Here is a 26,791-nt window from a genome sequence, read left to right as displayed (position 1 = left end):
TTGCTGGTATGTGAAAGACCAGGATGTACTAGGTCGCTGGTGCTTGCCAGTTCACCAAAAGGTAGCGTGGCACTAGTAATGGCACTCTGCTGCATATGAGAGTCATCAAAATTTACCGGCAAGTGCTAACAGAGATCAGGCCTGATTCTGCAAACACTGCAGTTTTGTGTGCAATGTATCAAGTGACAGTGACCTACTGACACTGCACTTGCTGGGGGAGAAGAAGGGGTAAGCGTAGGGGCTAAATGCAGGTGCCAGGGCTGATCCCGCTAACGCTGTGTTTTTGGGGACACTATACTAATACGAACGCTGGTATAGTGCTGATCTGATCAAAGATATTGATCTGTTCAGACACTATACTAGAAATGGAGGTTTATTGTGTATGAGCATGTTCCTGGCAATCAAGGGGTTAAAGGTGATTACTGGTGTACTGGCAGGCAATCTGACGCTATCTGGGAGGGGCGTGAAAACCATGGGAGAGCTTATCACGTATATATATGTGATTTTGAGCAACCATGCAGCCCTGTAACAGTATTTCTGCTATAGGGCGGTTAGAAGCAGTTACATAAGCGGTTTGTGTTATGGCGCTGCCTTATTTTAACTGAAAATTGCGCGATCATGCAATGCTACACTAAAATGAAATTTACGTCCTTTTTTCTCCACGAATTGAGCTTTCTTTCGGTGGTATTTGATCACCTGTGCGTTTTTTATTTTTTGCTCTATAAAAAAAAACACGACAATTTTGAGAAAAAAAACAATATTTTGGACTTTTTGCTATAAAAATGTCCAGTAAAAAAAATTAAAAATAAAATTTCGGCCAAAATGTATTCTGCAACATCTTTGCTAAAAATATTCCCAATAGGTTTAAATTAATTGGTTTACGTGAAAGTTATAGCGTTTACAAATGGTGGTATAGATACTGGATTTTTTTTTATACTAATAATAACGGCGATCAGTGACTTATGGCGGCAATCAGTGACTTATGGCGGTGATCAGTGACTTATAGCGGGACTGCGGGACTGCGGGACTGCGACGGACATTCTGACACTGGAGGGGAACTGACTTGGGGTCACTGACATCCCCAATGACATAAATACAGTGATCAGTGCAAAAAAAAGCACTGACACTGTACTAATGGCACTGGGGAGAAAGGGGTTAACATTAGAAGGCAATCAAAGGGTTAACTGTATGAGGGGGGTGTTTTACTAGGGGGCGGGGGGGGTGTGCTTCACTGTAAGCACACTGATCCAGAAGGCTGAGATCAGCAATCCGGATCAGTGTCCTCTAACTGACAGGGAGGAGAGCTCCATTGAAAACAATGCAGCCGTCCTCTCTGTCACTGTTTGCCGGCAATCGCCGTGCTCTGGCGAGTAATCACTGGCTGGGACCCGATGATTGACACCCACGGCCACGATCGATGGCGCGGATAGGGCGGTCGCGTGCCTCACATGCGCCCCCTACCCCGAATGCAGGATCCTGCGCACAGGGGCCGCCTTGCCGCAGTATATGTACTGTGGGAGGTCCCCTAGTGGTTAAAAATTAGAAATCGCTATGAAAAGGCTATAACTGCACTCCCTAAATTCTCTAAGGACTTGCAGTTGTAATCCATCTGGACCTGGTGATTTGTTTACATTAAGTTTTTCTAGTCTATATTGTACCTGGCTTTCTGACAACCACAGAGGTACTTTTGGTGAAACATCATTAATATTACCGTTAAGGCTGAGAAAAGAACACTATAAGAAAGACTTAAAAAAAGACAATAAACAACTCACAATGGTAGCAAAATACAATGCCTGTCATAAGCACATCCAGCAACAAATATCATGTGGAAGGATGACAGATTGCTCCATTCCAGGAAACAGCCTCACCACCACTGTCCAGGTGGGAGAAACCAGGATGCAGGCTCAGAACCAGGGACCAGGAAGCCAGAGATCTCGGTGGAGCACAGGGATGGACTGTAAGTGATGTCAGAGGTTGGATAATAGAACTCTTAGAGAATCATAATGACTCAGCACTATCACAGTTTACAATAGTGACAATAGTGATCTGTCAAACTCACTTTCAGATTTCTCTCACATACATACATACTCTACCTCTTCTGCCAATTCTCTCTGAAATAGATCATAATGATCATTATCGGGAACCACCTGGTAATTTTAGAAAGAACAATGGGAATAGAGGATACAACTCAGGTTATTACCCTAAGCTTTGTAAGCTTGTTTTTATCAATGGAAATGAGTGAGCAATTTGCTGGTTTATGACATTTAAAATAAACTTACAGTATTACACTATGGGAGGATTTCTTTTCTTCTTTCCAATATATATATGTGAGTTGGCTAATTTTATCATCCTGCCTGAAAGAAGTTTGGATATGAGGATTGGTCATACCTATTGTTCCATAAGGGGGATACCACCACTACTACTAAAAAGAATTTGTTTATGCTGATTGGCAGTATTTCTGCACCTTATAGTGTGGAGGCTTATTGGCCAGGTGACGGATCCCAATTTTTCTCACCTATATCACCTGTATCACCGTGGAATGTTTTTCACTTTGAAGAGTTCACACAGGGACATTTGTTGCTCATTATTATTATATTATTTAGTGGCACAATATTTGTGGCATTACGTGGCTAGTAGGGTTTTTTTTTATGTATTTTGTAGCACATTGTGATATATTGTTGTGACACTTTATGTATTTGTGTTCACATAAATAAGTCCCAATTAGGGATTTTGAGTCATATATTGGTTTTTTTGGTCACTTATCACATTTTGTAGCACATTTATGTGGAAGGACTTTGTGTGGTCCAAAAATTTTGTTTTGAGTCAGGTTTTTATCCTGACAGTCTCACTGTATATTATTCACGCCTGTTGTGAGTCTTCTGGTCACGGGACTGCTTTAGGCATATTTTATGCCATTTTCACTGCTGTGTTTATTTGTGATTTATGTCACTTTTTTCCCTGTTTAAGGGATGCATGTACATTGTCTCACCATTGTTTCTCCAGTGTGTGATGTATATTTCTTGTTTACACATTTATATATTTTTTTGTCATTGGAGAGCCCTTTGGATAGAACTGGTGCTGATAATTCTTCATCGGCTTCCCTCACTGGATCATGTGGTGTGATGGGTGTGGCTGGGTTCACTTGCCCTATCATCATTTGGGCCCGCAGCTTCACTGGAAAATTATTAACATTGAGAACACTGACAGGAACCTTTCCATGGGCTCTCCGTAAGGCCTTCATCGAAATGACTTCTGGAATCAGTTCCAAACCCATATCTGTTGTCTGTGGGTCTCCTTCAAGGACAACGTAAGGGCCAGGTTGGTCCCAATTCAATTTAACTGAAGCCTCCATACATGCTACTTCACCTGGTTGCAAAACATTTTCTGTCCTGTCCAACTTCCATAGTTTTCCCACTTATTCAGCTGGAGCCTTCTGTTCCTGAATCAACTTCTGGTACACCGAGAGCAATGCGGGATGTACACTTTCAGCTGCAGTCTCACTCTTTGAGACATGAGGAGTGAGTAACCATCAAACTAAGTCAGTGTTCGTCCCCACAATCATGGAACTCCAAGTTGCCCCTGGAGGGTGGGGACATACAATGGCCAATGTGACAGAAGTCACCGTCTGTCCTACGACAGATGGACCAAATTCAAGCTGGACTTGGAGATATCCGTCGTAGGGGAGCTTCTTAGTTCCTATGTCCCAGATCTCTAGACTTTCTCATTTCCACAAGGGCAGGTGTCTCAGGTGTTTATCATAGAAATTAAGTTAAAGTAAAGTCACTTGGGCACCAGAGTCTAAGAGAGCTTTTGTGTATATACCCTCTACCTGAATGGGCACTATGGGAGAAGGGCCCACCAGCTGCTCAGAGAGCCTGCCTGGCTGCTTTGGTGTGGTTTGCTTAGCTGTTTGGGCTTGAACCCCTCTTTTGTTTTGTGTGCATTTCTGTTGCTGTCTAGTCCGACGGTTTTGAGTTTGGTGTGCACTGATTCCCTTTGATTTGGGACCATCGGAGAATAGCTTGGGCAGCCTAAATAAGGCTTTAGATGAGACTTGATACAAAGATTTGGGCCCCACCTACCCTTCGTTTACAGTTTGGGAACTGGAGCAAACTGACTTAATTGAGCACCCGGTTGGCTCCCTCACCAGGGCCCTCTGGAGTTTCCCGCCGTCTTGTGATTTCCTTGTGGCTTGGGTGGGCTGGAACAATCATGCTGATAGTGACCAACGCCTCCACAATTATAACAGACCACTGAACGAGAGTGTTCCCTAGTAGGAACATTTTGTGTTCTCTCTGCCTGGGTGGGTTTCAATACCTTTTCACCTTCAGATGTGGCAATCCTGGCAGACAGTAATGTCATCAACTCCATCATGTGACATCTGAGTCTTCAAAAGGTCTATTTCTGAACTGTCATTGGACACGTTGACCGTTTGGACCTCTGTAGTCAGTGTAGATCCTGATCCTTTCTTTTTCTCCTCCAAGATGGCCTCTTCCTCCCATATCTTCTTGATAAGCTCAGGGTATCACAGTGAAGTACCTCATTGAAAAGTCTTCAACTGAATCCAGATAGGGTCTGAACTCTACATCTGTAGGCTCTATTCCTTTCTTCAGTACAATCTGCTACAGCATTTTATTTAGTCGTCGAATATACTCAGACAACTGTTCATCTTCCCGCAGAGCAGAACAATAACATACGTAAAGAGCTACATCCTGCTAACTTGTATTAGCCAAATAACGGAATGTCCAATGACATCAAGGAGGGACAGCAAAAAGCCAAACCAAATAGTAGCAGTAGCAATCCATCATATTACCAGAAAAAAAAACTGTTAGAAGGAAAAAGAAAATATAAAAACATAGAAAAACAAAGAAAGATTCAGAAAGAATGGAAGAAAAGAAGACTAGAAGAATCACAGATCCAGGGCTAGCATAGGCAACGACTATAAAAGGCCATAACTAGTAGGAGGCAGGGATGGCAGGGAATAACATATCCAAGGTTCTCAAACCTTAAGGAATCTCAGATGAGAATCTTGAACACTAGACATCTGTTCATTGATCAGCATAGCATTCATCCGGGTCTTCACTCCCTGGAAGACAAACAAAGGGGTTCTCCAAGCTTGAGCTATAGCACGTTTGGCCAAAATAAATAGGTAGGATGCCAATTTCTGCTGAAACCTAGACAGACCCAAAACTGGGCAATGCAGGAGGCCCGCCCTTGCATCCCTATGGACCGTAATATGAAATAACGTTTGCAGAAAACCAAAAACCCTAGACCAGAAGCCTATCAATCGTGGGCACAACCACTAAATGTGCAATATGTCGCCACGTAGACAATAGTTCTGTAAAGTCGGATTAAAGTGAGCAGTCTGAACCGGGACCCAGTACCAACACAGGAGAACTTTGTAGGCTGCCTCAAGAGTGACGTTATTGAAGGAACATTTCGCCACCATCCCCTAGGTCCTACGCCAATCCTCTGCCGCAATCGAGAAACCCAGATCTTGCTCCCATTGAGAAACATAAGACAGGGGTGGTGAGGAGGACCTACTGTTAAGAGAGGCATAAATTACAGAAATGAGATCAGGGGACCCTGGGGAATGTTGACAGACGATTTCAAAGGGCGTTTTGCTGTAAGGATATGTAGAGGTATGATGGAGGGACAGGACCCAGTGGCGCAATTGCAAATACCGATAATATTCCCGTGGCGGGAGCCCCCCCGTGATTCTCGAAGAGACTCCCATGATGGAAACGTACGAGCACTCAGAAAATCATGTACAATAAGAAAGCCATGGGAGGTCCACCAAGAGAAAGAAGGAGGATGTCCTAAGCCTGGTGGAAATAAAGGATTATGCGTAATCTGCAAAAGAGGTAGAAACGATGATATCAAATTACCCGAATATTTAACAGAATCCCAGGTTCGTAAACTGTGAAGCATGATAGGGCTCAAATCCAGAGGGCGCAACTTAGGCGGGAGCCAAAGCAATGTAGTTAAGGAAAGCGGAGCACAGTTGGGTAAATCCAAGAGTACCCATAACGGGATACCTGTCGTGGCATGAAGCATAGACAACTAGGAGATATGAGCTGCCAAATAGTATCTAGAAACATGCGGAACTCCCAAACCTCCCTGTATGCTATAAGTATACAGAGTGGCTCTAGGCACTCTGGGACGTTTATGAGCCCAAATAAAAACTGAGAATCTGGATTTGCAGTAGATGAAGAAAAAACGCAGGGACCTGAATAGGGAGAGTGTGAAAAAAGTACAGGATCTTCAGCAAGATAGTCATCTTGACAGCATGTATCCAGCCAATCCATGATAAAGAAGGAAACTGCCAAGAATGAAGCAGGGAAGTAATGGAGTGCAGTAAGGGGTAATAATTAGTCGAAAATAAGGCAGAGTAGGAGGTAGTAAGTGTAACGCCAAGATAAGCCAGGGAATGGGATGCCCAACAGTAGGGAAATTGTGTCTGCAACTGTTCAACCAGGTCGGCAGGGAGTGTAATATTCAATGCCGTGGTTTTAGACAAATTGATGCGAAGGCCAGATATAGTCGAAAAATGGTCCAATATGACCTGGAGACTGGGGAGAGTGATGAGAGGATTGGTTAAAACCAAAAGAGCATCAGCCGCATAGAAGTTGGCCTTGTATTGAGTGCCGCCATAGGGGACACCAGAAATATCCGGGCAATTTTGAATGGCTGCAGCTAGAGTTTCGAGAGCGAGAACAAAAAGAGCAGGTGATAGTGGGCATCCCTGTCTCATGCCCCTGAAAATAGGGAAAGATGAGGGTAAAAAACCTGCATATTTGACAGAGGCCAAGGGAGACGAATATAAAGCCGAGATCCAAGCCAGAAATGCGTCACCAAACCCCCATCTAGACAGCATATATGTCAAATACTCCCAAGAAAGCGAATTGAATGCTTTATAAATGTCCAGGCATAAAGGAAACCCCGGTATCCTGCAGCGATGTAAGATATGAATGAGATGGATGACATTTCATGTTATCAGCAGCTTGTCACCCCGGAACGAAGCCAACCTGATCTCGATGGATATGTGAGAGTAGATACTTATTAATTTGGGTGCCACATTTCGCAGCGAGATCGGTCTGAAAGCTTGCGGTTCAAAGGCATCTTCAGACTTCTTAGGGATCATAGTAATATGCACCTGAAGAGACTCCAAAGAAAGCCAGGAACCCTGTTTCAAAGAAATGAAAAAGGCCGCCAAGTGAGGAATCAGAACAGTGGCAATTTTTTTATAGCAGAGCCCAGAAAACAAACCTGGGCCTGGAGCCTTGGAGACCTTCAAAGATTTGATGGCTTTGTAGAGTTCAGATTTGGAGATATCCACATTCAGGGCATCCCAGGCTGCAACGGATAAGGAAGGTAAGCGCAGCTCAGCGAAAAAAACACAACAAAGGTGTTCGGTTTCTGGTAAAGGGAGGACAAAAAAATCCGCAAATCTATGTGTAATCTTCACAGGGTCCGAGGTAAGACCACCACCCCTCACTCAGAGTTGAACATGTTTATGCGAGCGACCTAGCGAATTAAGTTTCTTAGCCAACATTGGCCCCGGTTTATTGGCGCATGTATAAAACCTATGCCCAGCCCAACGCAAGGCCTTCTCAGCCCGTGTAGTGGAAAGAAGATCAAGTTCAGCAGCCACCACATCTCGAGTTTTCCTATTGGCCGTAGTCGAGCAGGCTTTCCAGGTAGCGTCTACCACGGTCAATCGCGAGGTCAATTCCAACATCCTCTTCTCTCTGGCCCATTTCCTGGACGAGGCAATCTGAATCAGGTGACCCCTAATGGTGGCTTTGTGAGCCTCCCACAGAGAGATGACCGAGCTTACAGAACCCACATTGTCCGTAAAATAGGATTGAATGTGCGAAAGAACCTGGGAGCAAGAAGCCTGAGTGGTGAGCAGGGATTCATTGAGTCTCCACAGGAAAGAGGGCCGAGCCATATCAGAAAGACACAGAGAAAAAACCAATGGGTCATGATCAGACCAGGGTGAGGTTGAGATGACAATCTTTTAAATTAAAGATAAATGTTGGAAGGAAATGAAGACGTGATCTATTCTACAAAAGATCAGGTGTGGAGCCGAATAAAAAGTGTATTCCCGCAAAGTAGGATTCATTTCCCGCCAGACATCTACAGTTGCAAGAAAAAGTATGTGAACCCCTTGGGATTACGTGGAAATTTGCATGATTTGGGCATAAAATGTGCTCTGAACGTCATCTAAGTCACAACAATAGAAGAACACAGTCTGCTGAACATAATACTACACAAACATTAGATGTTGCCATGGTTTAATTGCACATAACATGTAAATATTCACAGTGCAGGGAGGAAAAAGTATGTGAGGCCCTAGCTTAATGACTTCTCCCAGAGCTAATTGGAGCCAGGAGTGAGCCAACCTTGACTCCAATCAGTGTGATGATATTGGATGTGTCGTTGACAGCTGTCCTGCCCTTAAAAAACACACACCTGTTTTGGGTTTACTGGTTTCAAGATGCACTGTCTGATGTGAACCATGCCTCGCAGAAAAGAGCTCTCAGAAGACCTACGATCAAGAATTGTTGACTTGCATGAAGCTGGAAAGGGTTACAAAAGTATCTCCAAAAGCCTTGATGTTCATGTGTCCACGGTAAGACAGACTGTCTACAAATGGAGAAAGTTTAGCACTGTTGCTACTCTCCCTAGGTGAGGTCGTCCTGTAAAAATGACTGCAAGAGCACAGCGCAGAATGCTGCATGAGGTAAAGGAGAATCCCAGAGTGTCAGCTAAAGACCTACAGAAATCTCTGGCACATGCTAACATTTTTGTTGACACATCTACAATAAGGAAAACATTAAACAAGAATGGAGTACATGGGAGGACACCACGGAGGAAGCCATTGCTGTCCAAAAAGAATATTGCAGCACGTTTGAAGTTTGCAAAAGAGCACCTGGATGTTCCACAGCACTACTGGCAAAATATACTGTGGACAGATGAAACCAAGATTGAGTTGTTTGGGAAGAACACACAACACTATGTGTGGAGAAAAAAAGGCACAGCACACCAACATCAAAACCTCATCCCAACTGTAAAACATGGCGGAGGGAGCATCATGGTTTGGGGCTGCTTTGCTGCCTCAGGGCCTGGACGGATTGTTGTCAATGATGGGAAGATGAATTCCAGAGTTTATCAAGACATTTTGCAGGAAAACGTACGACCATCTGTCCACCAACTGAAGCTCCACAGAGGATGGGTGATGCAACAGGACAATGACCCAAAGCATACAAGTAATTCAACAAAACAATGGCTGCAACAGCACAGAATACGCCTTCTGGAGTGGCCCAGTCAGAGTCCTGACCTCAACCTGATTTAAATGCTGTGGCATGACCTTAAGAGAGCAATTCACACCAGACATCCCAAGAATATTGCTACACTGAAACAGTTTTGTGAAGAGGAGTGGTCCAAAATGACTCCAGATCGTTGTGCAGGTCTGATCTGCAACTACAGGAAACGTTTGGTTGAGGTTATTGCTGCCAAAGGAGGATCAACCAGTTATTAAGTCCAAAGGTTCACATACTTTTTCCTCCCTGCACTGTGAATGTTTACATGTTATGTGCAATTAAACCATGGCAACATCTAATGTTTGTGTAGTATTATGTTCAGCAGACTGTGTTCTTCTATTGTTGTGACTTAGATGACGTTCAGAGCACATTTTATGCCCAATTCATGCAAAACTCCACGTAATCCCAAGGGGTTCACATACTTTTTCTTGCAACTGTACCAAACCATAAGCTTGCAGCGTATCACGCAATTTAGATTCCTGAGAAAGGTCGAGGCTAGGGGTCCCTCCCGTCAGGTAACGGCGATCAACAGAGGAATTAAGAGCAACATTTGAATCGACCAGCAATAAGAGAATACCACGTTGATGGTGCAAAATCACCTTCAACAAGTGAGAAAAAAATTTGTGTTGAAATCTATTTGGCGCATATTTGGGTCACCTCCTGGTGCCAAAGGGTACCCCACATCACCGGACCGGCCATCCAGCGCTGGAAGCACGGGAGGCCACCGATTTCTTCCCCATAGGTGGCGGGGGGGTCAGCGGAGGATGAGGGCAAGGGTGGGGGACAGAACAGGCTCCCCAGGAGGCAGGGAATGAGCTGGTGTGCCCGGCGGTAGAGGAGTGTGGCTAACAAGCGGCCATCCTCGTGCGCTGCTCACGAGCACCCCCCTCTCTTCCATTCTAACAGAGCATAAGTTCTGGAGGCTGCCTGATCAACCTTAATTCCACTACAAATGTTTTCTGATCAGGTACTAAAGTTGACACTACTTTCTGGACTTGTTCTTCTGTCCAGGTGGCACCAGAGAGACACATAATTACACAGAGCCCCAGCCTGCCATTTTGCTTTTCACACCACTTGGCTGCAGTAGCAGAATCCATCATGGTGGCTTGGCCAGTAGAGGTGGTTATCATTCTGTGACAAGGACCAGAAGGTATGGCAGACGAGCCCCCATGTGTAGCTCTCACCCCCTAAGGAGGTCCTTACTTCAGTGATGAACCATATATATTGGATCAACAGCACACCAGTACACCTTGTGGGAAGTTTTATAACAGGTTTAATAAGAAAGGTAAAACTCTGCAAATAGACTGCAAATTACCTTGGAAAATAGCAGTTAAATGCACTAAATACACAAACCTTCTAGAATTGGCACAATAACATCAATAAACACAATATTCATGTATATAAGTATATACCAGTATAGCTATAGATCAGAATGAACCCCCTGCCACTATAGCAGTAATATGTCCCCAGCTAAACTGACATCTCTTAAGGCTCAGTCCCAAACTCACTTGTATACTGTAGGATTGTAACACTGTGCGAGTCTATGTGTTGCACAGGCCTGTGTTAGTGAATCGGTGGAGCGCTCTTAAGGACTGACATGTCACTGGTTAGCAGTTGCTCACCACATCCAAGAAGAACAGTCTCCAGGGGTTAACTCCTTGAAGGAATGATGAATGGGGCTCTGTCTCTCTGGTTAGTTTTTTTCTGTTGTCATTTGTCAGTGCTTTCACAGTCTCTGAGGTGCCTCACCTTGGATGGTCACACGCCTGCTCTGTGATTTCCAACACTCTGACCTCTCTCTGCTGTGGGAGATGTTGTTGCTGTCGGTAATTGCCATCGCTGGTGACTGGTACCAATGATCACAGTTGCTAATGACTTCAGCTGCTGTAGATAACCGTTGTCCTTAGCAACCTCTGCTGTTCTGGAAACAGTGTCAGTGTACTTCAAACAGCAGGGGCTGCAGACTATCTCCCACATGTCCTCTGAAAAGACACCCGTGGCTCCCCCACCCTCCTCCTTGCAAAGCATCCTGGTACTGTAGTCCTGTGCAGTATAAAGTTACATTGTCTGCCTCTGTAATGAAGCTATAACGTCCACAAACACTCCAGTACTGCTGAGAACTGAGCCAATCAAACCCTTTCTGACAAAATGCAGTCTTCAAAGGGAAACAGTTCTTTAAAAGGGAAACAGTAATAATTATTTTTGACAATCTGCCTGACTGCTGGCTATCTCTTTCTGCAACGTCTTGGATTCCCTACATGCTTTGCAGATTTCCCTCTGCTGTTTACTTTCAATTTCTAAGGACTACATATCCCAAGGTACTTTGCTGCCTGCAAGCAGTGATTCCATGCTGACTCTGCCTCTTCAAACTCCTTCTTTTAGCACATCTGGTTCAGAAGGCAGACAATCAATGGCACCTCAAGTGCAACTCATGTTTTTCTTGAGTGTTTCACACGTTCCCTGAACACACAGGTGTGAATGCAGTCTTAGTGACCAAAGAGGATCTTTTCAATTATTGTATTCTCTATAACGTAAACAAAACTTCACCCAAAAAGGAAAGGTCTGCTATTCATCCTCCTCCCTGCCAAATTTGTATTTTTTTTTTGGGGGGGATTGGGTACTTAACTTTGTCAGTTCTCCTCCCCCCCAAGTCACAGGTCCCAGAAGGCTGCAGGACCATTCACAAATCGCAGCACAGCTTGCAGATGTACAGCACGCAGCCAACTGTGAAGCTGCAAGCAGTCACAGTCAGATGCCCACAGTTAAGATGCTGGCGCCAGGAACCCGAAGACCGTTGAATAATTGGTCTGGGTGAGTATGGAGCTGGATCCCTTGACAGGTAACTATTTATTAAAAGTCAGGAGCTATGGTTTTTATAGCTGTTGACTTTTAATTTTGGCACATTTGACTGAAGCTTCTCTTTAAAATAAAATTGAAATCCAGGCAGATATAAAAGACAAAGATTAAATAGGAACTTCATGCTCAGGCCTCCATCTTAAGTCTCCATCCCAATGGACAACCCAGGAGGCAGCAGGGAAAACCTACATCATTCTCACTTAGGCAAGAAACCTTTCTATAAAAGACGGAAGTGTTTTCCAGTTATGAGATCGGGGGGGGGAGACACCAGGAGTAAAAAAATAATAATAGCTGACAGTCTGCTTGATTTAATGCAGCTCTGTAATCATTAAAGTGGTTGTAAAACCTTAAGGTTTCTATGCATTAAGGTAAAAAAAAAACAGCTCCCCTTGTACTTACCTGAACCCCGTCGTGATCCAGTGCTTTGCTGTGCATGAGAGCAGCAGCTCTTCCAAAACTGTCCCTTCTCACTGGGCAGATGATAGAAAGCCAAAGGCTCCTGCTGCTATCACTTAAACTCTGTGATGAGGGATCTGGGGGGTTGGGCCGTGCCCCGCTGTCTGTTTCCATGGACACAGGCACAGGGGCTCAGGAGTGAGCCAACACAAGTGCTCCCATAGGAAGTGGCTTCTTATGGGGGCACTGAATGAAGAGGAGGAGCCAGGAGCCCCGGCGGGGGGACCTGAGAAGAGGAGAATGGGGGCTGCTCTGTGCAAAACCATGGCACAGAGCAGGTAAGTATAACATGTTTGTTACTATAATTTTTAAAACAATTAAGCTTTACAACCACTTAAAGTGCTTATATTTACTGGCATTTAAAATGCTTATAAAAGAAGAAGCATTGCAAATATGTATTAAATCCCCCACAAAACCAAGTGCATGTAGCACTTGGTCCAAGTTTGTTAAGTAAATTGCTGATCAATGTGGTCGGACAGCTCAATCTCCCCCGTACACACCCACACACTGCTAGTAAGAAGTCACAAAGATGAATACTAATGAGGGCTGATTGAAAGGGTTTGTTTCTGTCAGAAGGCGCACACAAGAGATGAGCACCGCCATTCAGCACACAAAGAGTAGGGTCAACACAACACAAGCAAAAAAATACATCAGCACTCTGAAGCTGTGTGATAGATCTGAGCCTAATAGCAAACATACACTGTGCTAGAAAAAATATGACACAGCCCCGCAGCATTGTATGAAGGTCTAGCACTGCTGGGCTGTTTACAATAGAAATCTTAGAGAGGGGGTGGTGACTACAGTGCTATAGCTCCCCCATAGGAAGGCCCACAAATTGGGCTTCAGCCTTGGCTGGAGCTACGGCACAGCACAAACAGAAAAAATGTGCTTTTAATCCACCAGAGTGCTAAGAATCTGAAGGGGACCAATTACCACATGCACTCGGTGCCCTTGGGGATTTAATCAATATTTAAAAAATGAAAAGATACTTTTTATTTAAAGCTTGTCAGTGCCTTTATAGCTTTAAGAAGCATTTTTTGAGTATAGGTAATGGAAAATCATTTTCACTATTGGATAAAGTGGTGAGGGATTAAAACATCTGCATGAGACAAGGACACTCAGGAACAGTCCAAGCAAGTTTCTCCTAAACTGTGAATATAGAAACACTTCCGGAGCTGCCACTGTACCCCAACAAAAGTGCTAAACTAAACACCCCACAACCCAGGATAGCTGCTAGCACCCAACTATATAACCAAATAGTGAAGAACAGCAGGAAAAATGGTGCTGCGCTAATCTTATCTATAAAGAAAACAGTCTACATAACAATGATCAGCAAAGAAAAGTGAGAAAAGAATGTACCCACTGTGACGATCGCGGCGTCAGACCCCAGCCTTTCTCACCAAACTCGTGATCGAAGGACTAGCCAATCTAAAACCGCGCTGTCACATGCGTAACAATGCCACGCCCAGCTGCACCCTGCACAAAGATTTTCCAGCTAATGGACCACAACCTGTGTACCTGCAGTCTGAGAGCGATTTTTACTGGGTCAGGTTAATTACACAAGTAACCCTTCACACTGCCACCACCTCTTTTTGTACAGAGAAAGAGGAAACTCCGCAATATCAGCAAATGATGTTTGCATAAGCGTCGGTATACCACTGTCACCGCAGGCAGCGATATACCAAAGTTTAAAACTCACACACAGTTGCGCTCTTCAGAGGCAGGGGTGCTTAGTTTGCATTAAAGAGCTTTAGAAACAGTTCAACACTTTCAGAAGTAAGATTTATTACTAAAAGGTCAAAAGGGTGCAATAAAAATATTTACAGAAAAAGATGTAGCCAATATATATATATATATAAATATACAGAAACCAATAGCACAGCAAAGAAATAACAGAAAGAAGTTTAGAGGGATAAAGTACATGCCGTCAGCCTTGGGTTAAGCCAGTGGTTCTCAACCTGTGGGTCGCGACCCCTTTGGGGGTCGAACGACCTTTTCACAGGGGTTGCCAAAGACCATCGGAAAACACATATTTCCGATGTGTAAAGAGCAGCTAATGTGTAGAAAGCAGCTGCTGTGTTGAAAGCAGCTACTCTGTTAAAAGCAGCTACTATGTTGAAAGAAGCAGTATTGGAGATAAAAACGACACTTCATGAATTATAATTACTGGGTAAATAATTTTATGGTTGGGGGTCACCACAACATAAAGAACTGTGTTAAAGGGTCGCGGCATTAGGAAGGTTGAGAACCACTGGGTTAAGCAGATCAGGTTTCAGAGCCAAAAGGGTCTTATCTCCCAAAGTTAGTTCCGATATTAAAAAGGGAGATTCTTCAACTTTTCTTAACTCAGCTTAGCTTTACTTCAAGCACCACAGCCTTTATCTAGGAACTCAGCAGGGTGTCTCCCTGAAGCCGAGAACCGATCGCCTCATTTGGGGAGGGGGTTGTGTAGGCGGGGAGCTCAGGCTATGACCAAAGCCTTCACAAATTATACTATGGCCAATAACTTTTCCTAAGTACATATAACATTCTATCCATGAGTAGATTAATACCCAGAATCATCTGCTTAACGGTTAGATATGAAATATGAAGTACCTGCTTGAATGGTTAAGGAGATATAATTTTCTGCTTTCCTGTATATGCCAGCTAGGGGGTGTAATATACCAGATGACTTGTCTTAAAGTGAGCCATCCGAAAATGTGCTCCATGTTCGTGTAATTATTTCCTTTTTGGAGATATAAAATTATATGGAAAACTGGGTTTTAAAATGTAAGTCTGTTTTACGACTCCCTGGAAAGTCTTTTGAAGCTCAGTGAGGGCTCGGTTTATGGCCTTACGACCCCTTCTCCAGCAAGAGTCTCACAGACAGAGGGGCACCAGCTAGTTGTGGGATTTATAACCATGACGCCTTCCCAATGAGTTTGCTGCCTGTGATCTGCATCAAACAGACCAAATGTCACTCAACAGAGAGGGAGGGGGGATGAGGAAAGCTGATTTGGGAGTAGAAATGATACAAAATGGATGATTCTTAAGAAGATGGATGACTGCGTCCATCTCGGTGTGCATGATTGCTACACCCACAAATCCACAATAATAAATGGACTATCGTCACAAATACAAATACACACCCAACGAAAAATGGTGAACACACAAAAGAAAGTATGGTACTACTCCTGTTCAGAGAGTATAACACATGAGAAGAATGGATAAAACGTACAAGATATTAAACCATATGACTGTATAACAGTGCAACCATAACCAAATAAATTGTGATTAACATATATAGCCAACTGACAGCACATGAAACAACAAAAAAAAACAAATGTGATGAGTAATAGTGACTATATCAAGAAATGAATAGTATCAAATGCATGTGAAAAATATCAGATACAAACGCATGGACATACGTGACTAGAAGTGCCACAAAAAATGTGAACTAACACAACATGGTGTAAAGTCCCAAAAAACTTTGTGCAAAGTCCAATAATATATTTCTGTGTAAACTTGATTGGTGACAGTAAAAGTGATCAACTTGATAAGCATATCCACCACCGGCTAGAATGCCTAGAAAGAGCTCTGAAAAACATAATTATTGTTCTTTTTTCTCTCCTCTTTATTGGAATCGGTTGAGAGGCTGTCCGGTGCATTATCACTAGGAAGGGGGATACCACCACTGTTGCTGATGGTTCCTGGATTATTGCTTAAGGCCCTTAGGAGTTCTCCACCTTTGCTGCTGAGCGCCTTTGATGTGTGTTGGCCCCAGGGGTCGCAGCGTGGAGGTGAGCAAGCATTCTATCTGCTGATCCGAGGCACTTACTATATGCATGTCAGTTCCTGACTAACAGGAATATAATATAATATATAATAATATAATATTATTATATTTTCATTTTTTTTTTTTTTTCCAAAAAACAAAGTTTATTGAAAACAAGATACAAATTATCACACGAAAATGTACAGATGAAATGCACATAGGACAAACAGCAAAGCATAAATCATACAAAGGCAAATGAGGTCCAACGCAAGACCAAACAGTGTGGATGAACTAGGCCACGACAGGGTTGTGCCTGCAATATTTAGGTATGCTTGTCAAGTGCTAAAAATAAAGAGACGTCTGGCCTTCCACCATAACGTCTTGCGATAAAAATCTGTAGGGGGGAGAAGAGCAAGTACGATGCCTATGTGAGAGTCAATACTACAGAATACGATGGTGGAATTGTGCGAATGTAGGAGTAATTGTCGTGGGAACCGCAAACGAATTGCGGGAAGTGATGCTGACAGCATACTCAGTGTGCTATCGGAAAAATTGTCCAAAACGTGTAAAAGCATATGAAAAGAAAAGAAAAGAGAAGGCGAGAAAAAAGGGAAAGGAAGAGGGGGAGAGAAGAAAAAAAAAAAGGGGGAGGGGGGAGGGGGGGAGGAAGGGAAGCAAGTGGGGAGGGCAAAATAAGAGAAGGGACAACCGTCAAAAAGAGCTTATCCTCAAGCCAAACAGTAGCGGGAGTGGGTGGAACCTAAGCTATCATCGCCGTCAAAAGAAAGCGTGTGTAACACAGGGGGGAGTATGATGGCACCCTCAGGTCAAATACCACTAAATAACACTATCAGGAAGTCCAAATTAGGTTTTAGACAGATTGGTCCATGAGGGATCGATACTCCGGGGTAGTCAGAAAATGGGTCCAGCAGGCCCATACATGAGAGAATTTCGTAGGAGTATCGAGGGCAGTCGCAACCAGTTCTTCCATGTCCGCCGTTTTACCCACTCGAGTGAGCCATTCACGGATAGAGGGAGAGCGTGTGGAGCCCCATAGAACCGGAATACAGAGTCTGGCTGCGTTGATCATGTGCATGGCTAATGATTTAAAATACTGAGCCCTGGGAGGGGAAGAGTGATGGAGGAGGAATTGGGCAGGAGAGAGAGCTAAGGGTAAGGTAGTTATAGACACTACTAACCTATGGACCTCCTGCCAAAATGGTTGAAGAATCGGGCAAGACCACCAAATGTGAAGAAAGGACCCATCCGGGGTCCCGCATCTCCAGCAGCTGTTGGGGAAGGCGGGGTTAAAATGATGAATTCTTGAGGGAGTTCGGTACCATCTAGAGGCTATTTTGTAGCTGTTTTGTTGTGTCGAGACATTGAGGGAACATTTATGAGAGTATTGGAAAACCAGGTCCCAGTCTGAGTCCGACAGCTCAGCATTAAGATCTCTCTTCCAAGCCCGACATGCGGGGAGGGAGTCATAAGACCGGCTCTCCACTAGAAGTGGGTAGATCTCCGAGATCAGATGTTTCCGCGGTTCAGCCTTCGCGCATGCAGATTCAAATGGGGTAAGAGAGCGATGCCAGTTATGAGGGGATTTATGAGAGAGCAGATAATGTCTGATCTGGAAATATACCCAGAAAGGGAATTCGCGAATACCCAGGCTTTCCTGCAGTTCACTGAGCGTTTTCACCTTGCCTTTGTGGAGAAAATGTTTCACTAAGATCTGTTTGTGTGGCCAGTGTTTCATTAAAAAGTCTTTATGCATCCCAGGGGGGAAGTCAGGGTTGAGGCGTATAGGGGTCAGGGGGTTGGGTGTGTCAGAAATGGCTGCAGATCTACAAGCCGATCGGAAAATTTTTAACGTAGGTCCCACCAAGGGATGGGTGAGAAGAGCTTGTGGCGTGTGTTTCGGCGAGAGCCAAGGAAACGATGCCAGGGGGAAGGGCGAGCAAGCATTCTCTATAGATATCCAGTCTTTAGAGGCAGTATGAACGTGCCAATCAACTATCCGGGAAAGATGACAAGCCCAATAGTAGCGGTAAAGATCAGGAAATCCTATACCCCCTTTAAGTTTAGAGAGGGTTAATTGGGAGTAGGCAATACGCGGACGTTTGTGGCTCCAAAGGAACAGTGAACACAGTCTTTTGCAAGATGCAAAGAAAGCAAGAGGTAAGTGAATTGGTAATGTTTAGAAGAGATACAGGAGACGGGGAAGTTCATTTTAATGATCGCTGCCCTTCCAAACCACGAGAAACAGGGACGGTGCCATTTATTGAGGTCTTCTTGCATAGAGCGAAGAGCGGTAAGATAGTTTTTCACATAAAGGTCATCAAGGTTACTGGTGAGCTGGATACCGAGATAAGTTAGGGAATCCCTTTCCCAGTGAAATGGGAATTGGGCCTCACAAGCAGAGACTAGCTCAGCAGACAAAGTAATGTTAAGGGCGGCAGATTTGGAAAAATTAATTTTAAAATTCGACAAATATCTGAAAAGGGCAAAGTCTTTTAGTAGGTTCGGGAGGGTGATGTGAGGGTCCGCCAGGAACAAGAGAATATCATCCGCATAAGCTGCAAGCTTATATTCCTTGTCTGCCACCGTGATTCCTTTAACATCAGGGTTTAAATGAATTTTCCGCAACAGGGGCTCAAGGGATAGGACAAACAAAAGCGGGGAGAGGGGGCATCCCTGACGTGTACCGTTCCGTAGATGAAAGGAGTTTGACAGATGACCGTTCACCCGGACCCGGGCGGTAGGTGCAGAATAGAGGGCCATTATAAAGTTAAGCATCTTCTCACCCAGACCCAGTGCCACTAAAGATGCGTTCAAGTAATCCCAGGCAATCCTGTCAAAGGCCTTTTCTGCATCCAAGGACAGGAAAAAACCCGGAGTGTTAGACCTGCGAAGCCAGTGGTGGAGATTAAGGGCCTTGATAGTGTTGTCCCTGGCTTCTCTACCAGGGATAAATCCTACTTGGTCCAAATCGACCATGGAGGGAAGCAAGGGAAGAAGACGATTAGCAATGATCTTAGCGAATAGTTTGACGTCCACGTTCAGCAAGGAAATGGGTCTATAATTGGAGACCTGGGTGGTGTCCTTCCCGTCTTTGGGGATAACTGTAATGTGAGCCTCCAACAGGTGGTTAGGCGACCCTGAAGGTTGAGCGAGAGTGTTAAAAGCAGCGAGAAATGGAATACCCAGTATATCTAAAAAAGATTTATAATAGGCTGCTGAAAAACCATCAGGGCCCGGGCTCTTCCCCGGTTTCATCTGTTTTACTGCGGATTGCAGTTCAAGTAAGGTGAGATCATTTTCCAAAGCGTGCACCAGATCCTCTGAGAGGGCGGGTGAACCGTAGAGATGGAGAAATTCAGAGATCAAGGCAGTTCTAGATTTGTCCGAATGGATAGGGGGACGTTCCTGAGGGAGGTTGTACAAAGATTTATAGTAGCGTTCAAAATGGGCGGCAATATCGGGGTTGGATGTAGCCTCAATGCCATCAGAGCCTCTGATTTTATGCACCGTCATACTAGCCCGTTTTTCACAAAGAGCTCTGACTAGAAATTTCCTGCTCTTGTTTGCGAACTCGTAATACAGCTTATGTGAAAGAATGTATCTTTTTCTAACCACCTTACCCAGTTCCGTGAGAAGCTGTGTGCGTGTACTTGTGAGTTCCAAAAGGGTCGACGCAGCCAGAGTCTGTTTGTGTACTCTTTCCAAAGAGCGGATCCTATCTGAGAGGAGCTTCAGACGCTCCTGTTTGGCTTTCTTACGTCTCGTCGCAATGGCTATGAGGCTGCCCCGAATGACACACTTGTGGGCCTCCCATCGTGTGATGGGTGAGGTGTCTGACGAGCTATTCAAGGAAAAATATTCAGCCATATTAGAGCGGAGCTCTTGAACAATAGCGGCATCTGCAAGAAGGGAAGCATCCAAACGCCAGTATTTGGAGCGCGGGTGCGAGATGGGAAACCGAAGCGTCATGGTGATAGGATGATGATCGGAAAGGACCATCGGTTCTATGGTAGCAGCATGGAGGAGAGGGAGATCTGGTTGCGACAAAAAAAAATAGTCTATCCTAGAATACTTATTGTGTGGTGGGGAAAAAAAAGTATAATCTTTAACAGTGGGGTAAAGTGTACGCCAGGTGTCATGTAATTGTAGAAGCTGTAATTGTATATGTATTTGCCTGAGGGCCTTGTAGGGTAAAAAAGAACTACCCGAGGAGGAGTCTAGCAGAGGGCTCAAAGGGACATTCAGATCGCCTCCAAGTACCAGTAACCCTTCCTGGAAAGCGGCTAGGTCAGAGACGATTGAGCGCAGGAAGGAGACCTGTTGAACATTGGGGGCATAGACATTGGCGAATGTGATAGGTCTGTTAGCGAATACTCCCTTTATAAACAGGTATCTACCCTCAGGATCCACCATGGAATCTGTTATATGAAACTGGAGGTGTCTGGCGAACAGTATCGCAACCCCCTTAGACTTAGCCAGGGGGTTGGTGGCGTGGAGGACTGTGGGGAAGCAAAAATTGTAAAGCTTTGGAATGGAGTCTTGGCGAAAATGCGTTTCTTGTAAAAAGACCACATCCGCTTTCTGTTTGTGTAAGTAAGAGAGGAGCATGGAGCACTTTTCGGGTATGTTCAGACCTTTGATATTAAGTGAAAGGAGTTTCAGAGACAATTGTCCCGGCCGTGAGGTGGAAGAAAGCATGACTGCTGGAAGGCGAAGCCTGAGTCCGAAGCTTCGGTATGCCGAGGATTCGGGGGATGGGAAAAGGAAGGGGGGAGGGGAAAGAAAAGGAAAAAAAAAAAAAGGGGGGGGGGTGGAAAAGAAGATTATAGATAGGATACGGCTTGAGGAACAGACCCGCTGTTCCACGTGAGAGAAAGAGAAACAGGAAAAGGGGAAAAGGACGGGAAAAAGGAAGAGAAGCACAAAGATAAAAGAGAAGCTCAGAAAAAAGATAAAGATAGAAGCCAAAAGAAAAGGATCAGTGGAAGCTCGCCGAGCTCACTGTGTGGGGAACGAGGTCGGCGTAAAACCAGGAAGTGCGCATCCGCCGGCCGGTAGCCCCCTATGGGAAATTATAAAAAAAAAAGGCAAGAATAAGGGGGCGGGGTTCGAGAGAGATAAGTGGTGTCAGGAGTCCGCAGGGGTGGAGCACAGAGAAGGTTTGGGTACCGGTCTTCCGTGGGGGATGAAGTGTTATGTAACATGCAGAAGAAGAAGACCTGGGCAGATTTATTAGAAGTATCGCAAGTGAAATGTTGCCGAGCGAGAGGTCTAGCTACACTTAGTATTAAAGAAGTGTAAAGGCACATACAGAGTGAACGCATTGGGAAGGACAGCCTAAGCCAAGGTGAGCGCAAGACAGTAAAGGGGCACCTCGCTAAACGGAGAACAGCGAAAGACCCCTGCACATATTACAGGCAAACCGCATCACAAGGCAAAAACATAACAAGTCAACATTATCAAAACATGAATGAGCATGACAAGAACAGATAAAACGTCAATAAGCCCCTGTTCAGCAGTTACCAATGAAGCCCCCTAAGATCAAGGCCCGTCATCAAACCCACAAAAATATAAGTATCAAGGGGACTAAATAAGACACAGGAAACCCCCCTCCCCCTTCCCCCACACACAATTATAGTAGCTGGCGCCCTCAGGGAAGCAAAGGGGGCGAGCATCACCTCTCTCGGAATGGCGTAGGAGTGGGGAGGAGGAGGCGGAGGGAAGTGAGCATGGGGGTGAGCAAAGGCACACAGGCCCTCAGGTATGCCATTTCGGCCTATATTTTCATTTTATCTTTTTCAAGCACAATAGAAAACTGTTCAGAAGGAAAATGTTATGAAAATAATTGTGAATTTGATCAAATTTTGAGCGTAACTTCAAAACAAAGCAGCAAAAGTGTGTTGCATGTAAAAAAAAAAGAATACTGACAATATGTTATCCTAAAACTAAAAACAAAACTTATGCATGTGTCACTAGCGTTAGGCTGGCCATACATCTTGCAATCTGAATGTATAATTGTTCTTCAATCTTCTTTAGATGTACTAAAAAACTGTAGAAGAATTATGTAGACGTCCTCCCTAAACCTTTATCTATGTCATAAGTTGTTTAATTGAATTGCAAAACTCCTTAAAGGGACCAGAGGCTGCTATTGCTGATCTTTCTGTCCCATTGGGTCAATACAGTTATGCTGGGCATTCAATCATTTAATATGACAATCGCTTAGATCAGTGGTCTCCAAACTGCAGCTCTGGGGCCAGATGTGGTCCTTTCCTTGCCCTTATCTGGCCCTTGTGGCATTATTCCTGCCACTGACACCAACAATGGGGCAATATTCCTACCACTGAGACCAACTATTTTTCCCCCTAAAACCAAAAATTGAGCACTGTTTACTCCCACTGGGTTCAGTCTGGCTCCCCTAAAGTCTGAAGGACAGTAAACTGGCTTTCTTTAGAAAGTTCGAAGACCCCTGGCTTAGATGAAAGCAACTCTATTTTTCAGAAAACATCTGCCCTAAATCACTGTTTTATCTACAATCATTTTCACCAACAAAACAGACAAATGTGGATCATGTTGAGCTTTTTTTTGCTGTGTTGGTCGTTTATAAGCAATAGATCTTGTTCATGGTCAGATCTCTGTAATGGATCATTTGCAAATATAGGACTTGCTATACACATAGATTTTTTTTCATTCAGACTGAAAGCTGAATATATATATATATATATATATATATATATATATATATAAACAAATCTCTCTATCTACAGTATACAGCACAAATGGATGAATCTATTGTATTATAACATGCAGCTCCGACGGTTGTCAGAATTACTGAACAGTGGCAGCATCTGGATTTTCCATTTGACTGTCCAATTGAAAGATGTCATCCTAGAGGGGGCAAATTTTGTCTGGTTCCTGATGATTCACATAATAAATGGCCAGCTCATGTCAGTAAGGCCTCTTTCACATGAGCATCCAGGGGTCAGTAAAAACAGGCAGTTGATCTGTGTTTCTACTGCCCCCAGCGCACACTTAAACTGTGCAATGGCGATTGGGGGGGGGGGGAGGTAGTCCATATTGCTTCTGCTGTGATGCAACCGTATGTAATGCACAAATTCCTCTGAAAAAAAACTAAAAAACTATCCACCACAGATCATTTTTCAGAGGTTTGGTAAACAAAAAGGCACATTTAAAAAAGTCTAACTCACAGTGTTGTGAAGCCAGATGATCAGCAGAACAGCCAAGCCCTGTGCATTTACTCTGCAATGACAGCTCAGTTGGTTTGTCAGATAGGTTAGTTTAAAGGGATCAGCAGAGAATGCAGAGCAATCTATTGTATAACCCGGGCTCTGCTCAGGGACAAAGGTTAAGAGTCCGCAAATCTTTCCCAATACACACATATTTGTAAAATAGATCTGTAATAAGCTTTTGTCACTTACCTGATGATTGTGATCAGGATGAAAGCAGTGTTACAGATATGCTGCTACTGGGTGGGTACAGAGCATGGTCTCTGATAATCTCTGCCTTATTTAAAGCTCCAGGTTTCTTTGGAAATCCCCGTCAAGAGCTGTGTTACCCACGTGTGTGTCATCCATACACGACATCCACACAGGCTCAGACAGAGGGGGTGATTACATTTCTCTGACGGGCTCCCTGTCCGCAGGAGGAAAGTGAAAGTGAAAGTATGAAAAGTAGCCTCTAGAGACGTGTGTGTGTGACAGTACGTCACTACACCCATTGATGTTTTGTTACATAAAAGATTATAAGAGCAAACTTCCTTTGTGTGCGTATTATATATTCTATTTCCAGTTCTTTGATTACCTATCTGCACATTTCTGGAATTTTAGTAGAGCTTCTGTTTGATCTATGTATTGAGCTGAAAAGATCAGTCTACATAACTTCCCAGTGCAACATTTCCATAGTGTTATTATAAATATAGAGGTTTTGAGTGGCTTTCAGAACTTTCAACCACCTATTGTTCTCTTAACTCTTAAGTCTCCAGTGATATATCTCAGTGCTCACAAATACAGCTCCATTCACTTGCATCAGCCAGTAGGAGGCATTTATTAGCACCACAGGAACACAATTTTTTGCACAGTTTAAACAATCCAACACAGTTATACAACAATGGGTTGTGTACGTAAACAAATAGTCAAAGCCAAACATAGGCTAATGCACAGGCATACAATATTAGGCACATACTGCCGTAGAATGGCATGGATGGTAGCCCCACCACTACACAGTAATTGACCTTTTACAAGCGTACAAAAACTGCATCTCCCATATTTTAACAATGATAACTCTTCTGGAATGTAATGTGTCATGTACACTATGTATATGCTGGATGGGAAGGAATTGTTAGAGGATCTCATTGTTCAAGTGTTGAGAGACCCCAGTGTATGGTAAATTAACTTTCTCTTCAAAGTTTCCATATATTTTACATTACAGAAACCTTTGCAAGACTAGTAAAAGCATGCTTAGATGATTGTGAACACCTGAGATTTTTCTCGCTGCTACTGTAGATGTGGTGCATCATAGCAGAGGTCAAGCTTTGACTGATCAAAATGTGCTGCACCATCTTACAGCTTGGAAGAACTTTCATTCAACATGGAAATGAATAGAGGTCCACAGGCAGATGCCAAAGTCTGCCACAGTAAAAGAAAGAGTGCAGATGTGAAATCTAAATCTCTAGGGCAGGGGTGTCCAAACTTTTTTCAAAGAGGGCCAGATTGGATGACTTGAACAGGATGAAGTGAACATGGTGGAGGGCCGAACATTTTTCCAAACATTCTTTGAACCATTACAATTAAATGCAAATAAATTAATTTATGCCAAGTTACCGTATTTTTCGCCGTATAAGACGCACCTGACCATAAGACGCACCTAGGTTTTAGAGGCAGAAAACAGGAAAAAAAAAATTCTGAACTAATGGACTGCAGACACAGTACAGGAGATGACCAGAGACTGCGGACAGCAGAGGGATGACCAGAGACTGCGGACAGCACAGGGATGACCAAAGACTGCGGACAGCACAGGGATGACCAGAGACTGCGGACAGCACAGGGATGACCAGAGACTGCGGACAGCACAGGGATGACCAGAGACTGCGGACAGTACAGATGACTGCTGACCTTTGGGGAGGTGGGGAGCGGGTACCTGAATTTGACAGGTACCGGCTCTTACTTCCGCAGTTGTTCTTTGATCTTACCTGTTCCTCGATCCAGCCGCACGCTGTCTTCCCGGCTTCTGTAATGGCGCTCGGCATGACAGCCGGGTGCCCAGTGCGCATGAGCGAGAAGCACTTGCGCTTTGTGATTGGTCCGGCGGCTTCTGGGATCTGTCATGTGTCCCAGGTACCGCCTTACCATTCACAAAAAGCACCGCTTCTTGCACATGCGCACTTGGCACCCGGCTGTCATGCCCAGTGCCCACACTACAGAAGCCGGGAAGACAGCACGCCGCTGGATAGAGGAACAGGTAAGGTCCCGCTGCAGAGCTGAGCGGCCGGCCCGGTATTCTGACACAGCCGCGGTGGAAATACCGGACCGGCCGCTCCATATTCGCTCCATAAGACACACTGACACACTGACATGGAGGCCGTAAATGGCCCGCGGGCCGGACTTTGGACATGCCTGCTCTAGGGCCATGCTCCTTTTGCTTGCAAAGGTTGTTTACTTCTTCTCTTCTTGACTTTGTAATAAAGTACATTTTTTCAGGCTCACCATTGAAATAGAAAGTTATTATAAATTAGGCATCTCAAAAATAAAACTGTATGTCCTTTTGAACTAATAATAAAAAGTAAATGTGTCTTTCTCAAAAAATGTACCAGCGAGTTGACCAATAATACAAGAACATAAATTCTCCAATCCAGACATGGGAGAACACCCATGAACACCCAATATTTACAGACTTGTGGGAGATCCACCCTCCAGTCCTGACATTTATATTAAAAAAAACCTCTGCTGAGAGGGGTGGAGCCTAAACATGGCGGCGTCGGAGAGCACGATGTGAGTGCTCTCCGATAATCTCATACCCGACCACCCCGAGACCCTCACGGAGTGAAGCCCTACCTGATTGTGGAGGGCCCTGGGGAGAGAGAGGCAGACGCGGAGAGCGGAGCTTGCACGGACCTCCGGGAGGTGAACTTGCTGGGGAGATCCCAGCGCAGCTGCCGGGTTGCCGGGGAAACGAAGCTGGGAGGCGTGAGCCGCAAAGGACGACTGGGAAGTAGAGACGCCGGCCGGTTCCCTCGTAGAGAGGTAGTGACAGGTCGGCTCCCCTGGCACCACATGCATGAAAGCCCGCGCGGCTAGAGGAGGAGAGATGCTGCAGGAGTAAGGGGCCAGCTACGGAAGACCCCTGGAGGGAAAGTGGATGC

General features: G+C 44.5%; 1 protein-coding gene across 2 annotated transcripts in view; it reads right to left on the bottom strand.

The window, feature by feature from the left end:
• The window catches only part of FLT3LG (fms related receptor tyrosine kinase 3 ligand), a 330,147-nt gene extending 306,093 nt beyond the window's left edge, over window positions 1-24,054 (bottom strand). For both annotated transcript variants that reach the window (XM_089689005.1, XM_089689006.1), the window contains exon 1: window positions 23,853-24,054. The gene's annotated coding sequence lies outside the window, so the exon portion shown is untranslated. The remainder of the gene's footprint in view (window positions 1-23,852) is intronic.
• Between the last annotated feature and the right edge of the window lie 2,737 nt (window positions 24,055-26,791).

The sequence above is a fragment of the Staurois parvus genome, unplaced genomic scaffold (genome assembly GCF_062004578.1).
Source record: "Staurois parvus isolate SC_StPar_1 unplaced genomic scaffold, SC_StPar_1.0 ptg000465l, whole genome shotgun sequence".
NCBI lineage: Eukaryota > Metazoa > Chordata > Amphibia > Anura > Ranidae > Staurois > Staurois parvus.
The sequence above is the reverse complement of the archived record's forward strand: the minus strand, read 5'-3'. Positions and strand labels throughout refer to the sequence as shown.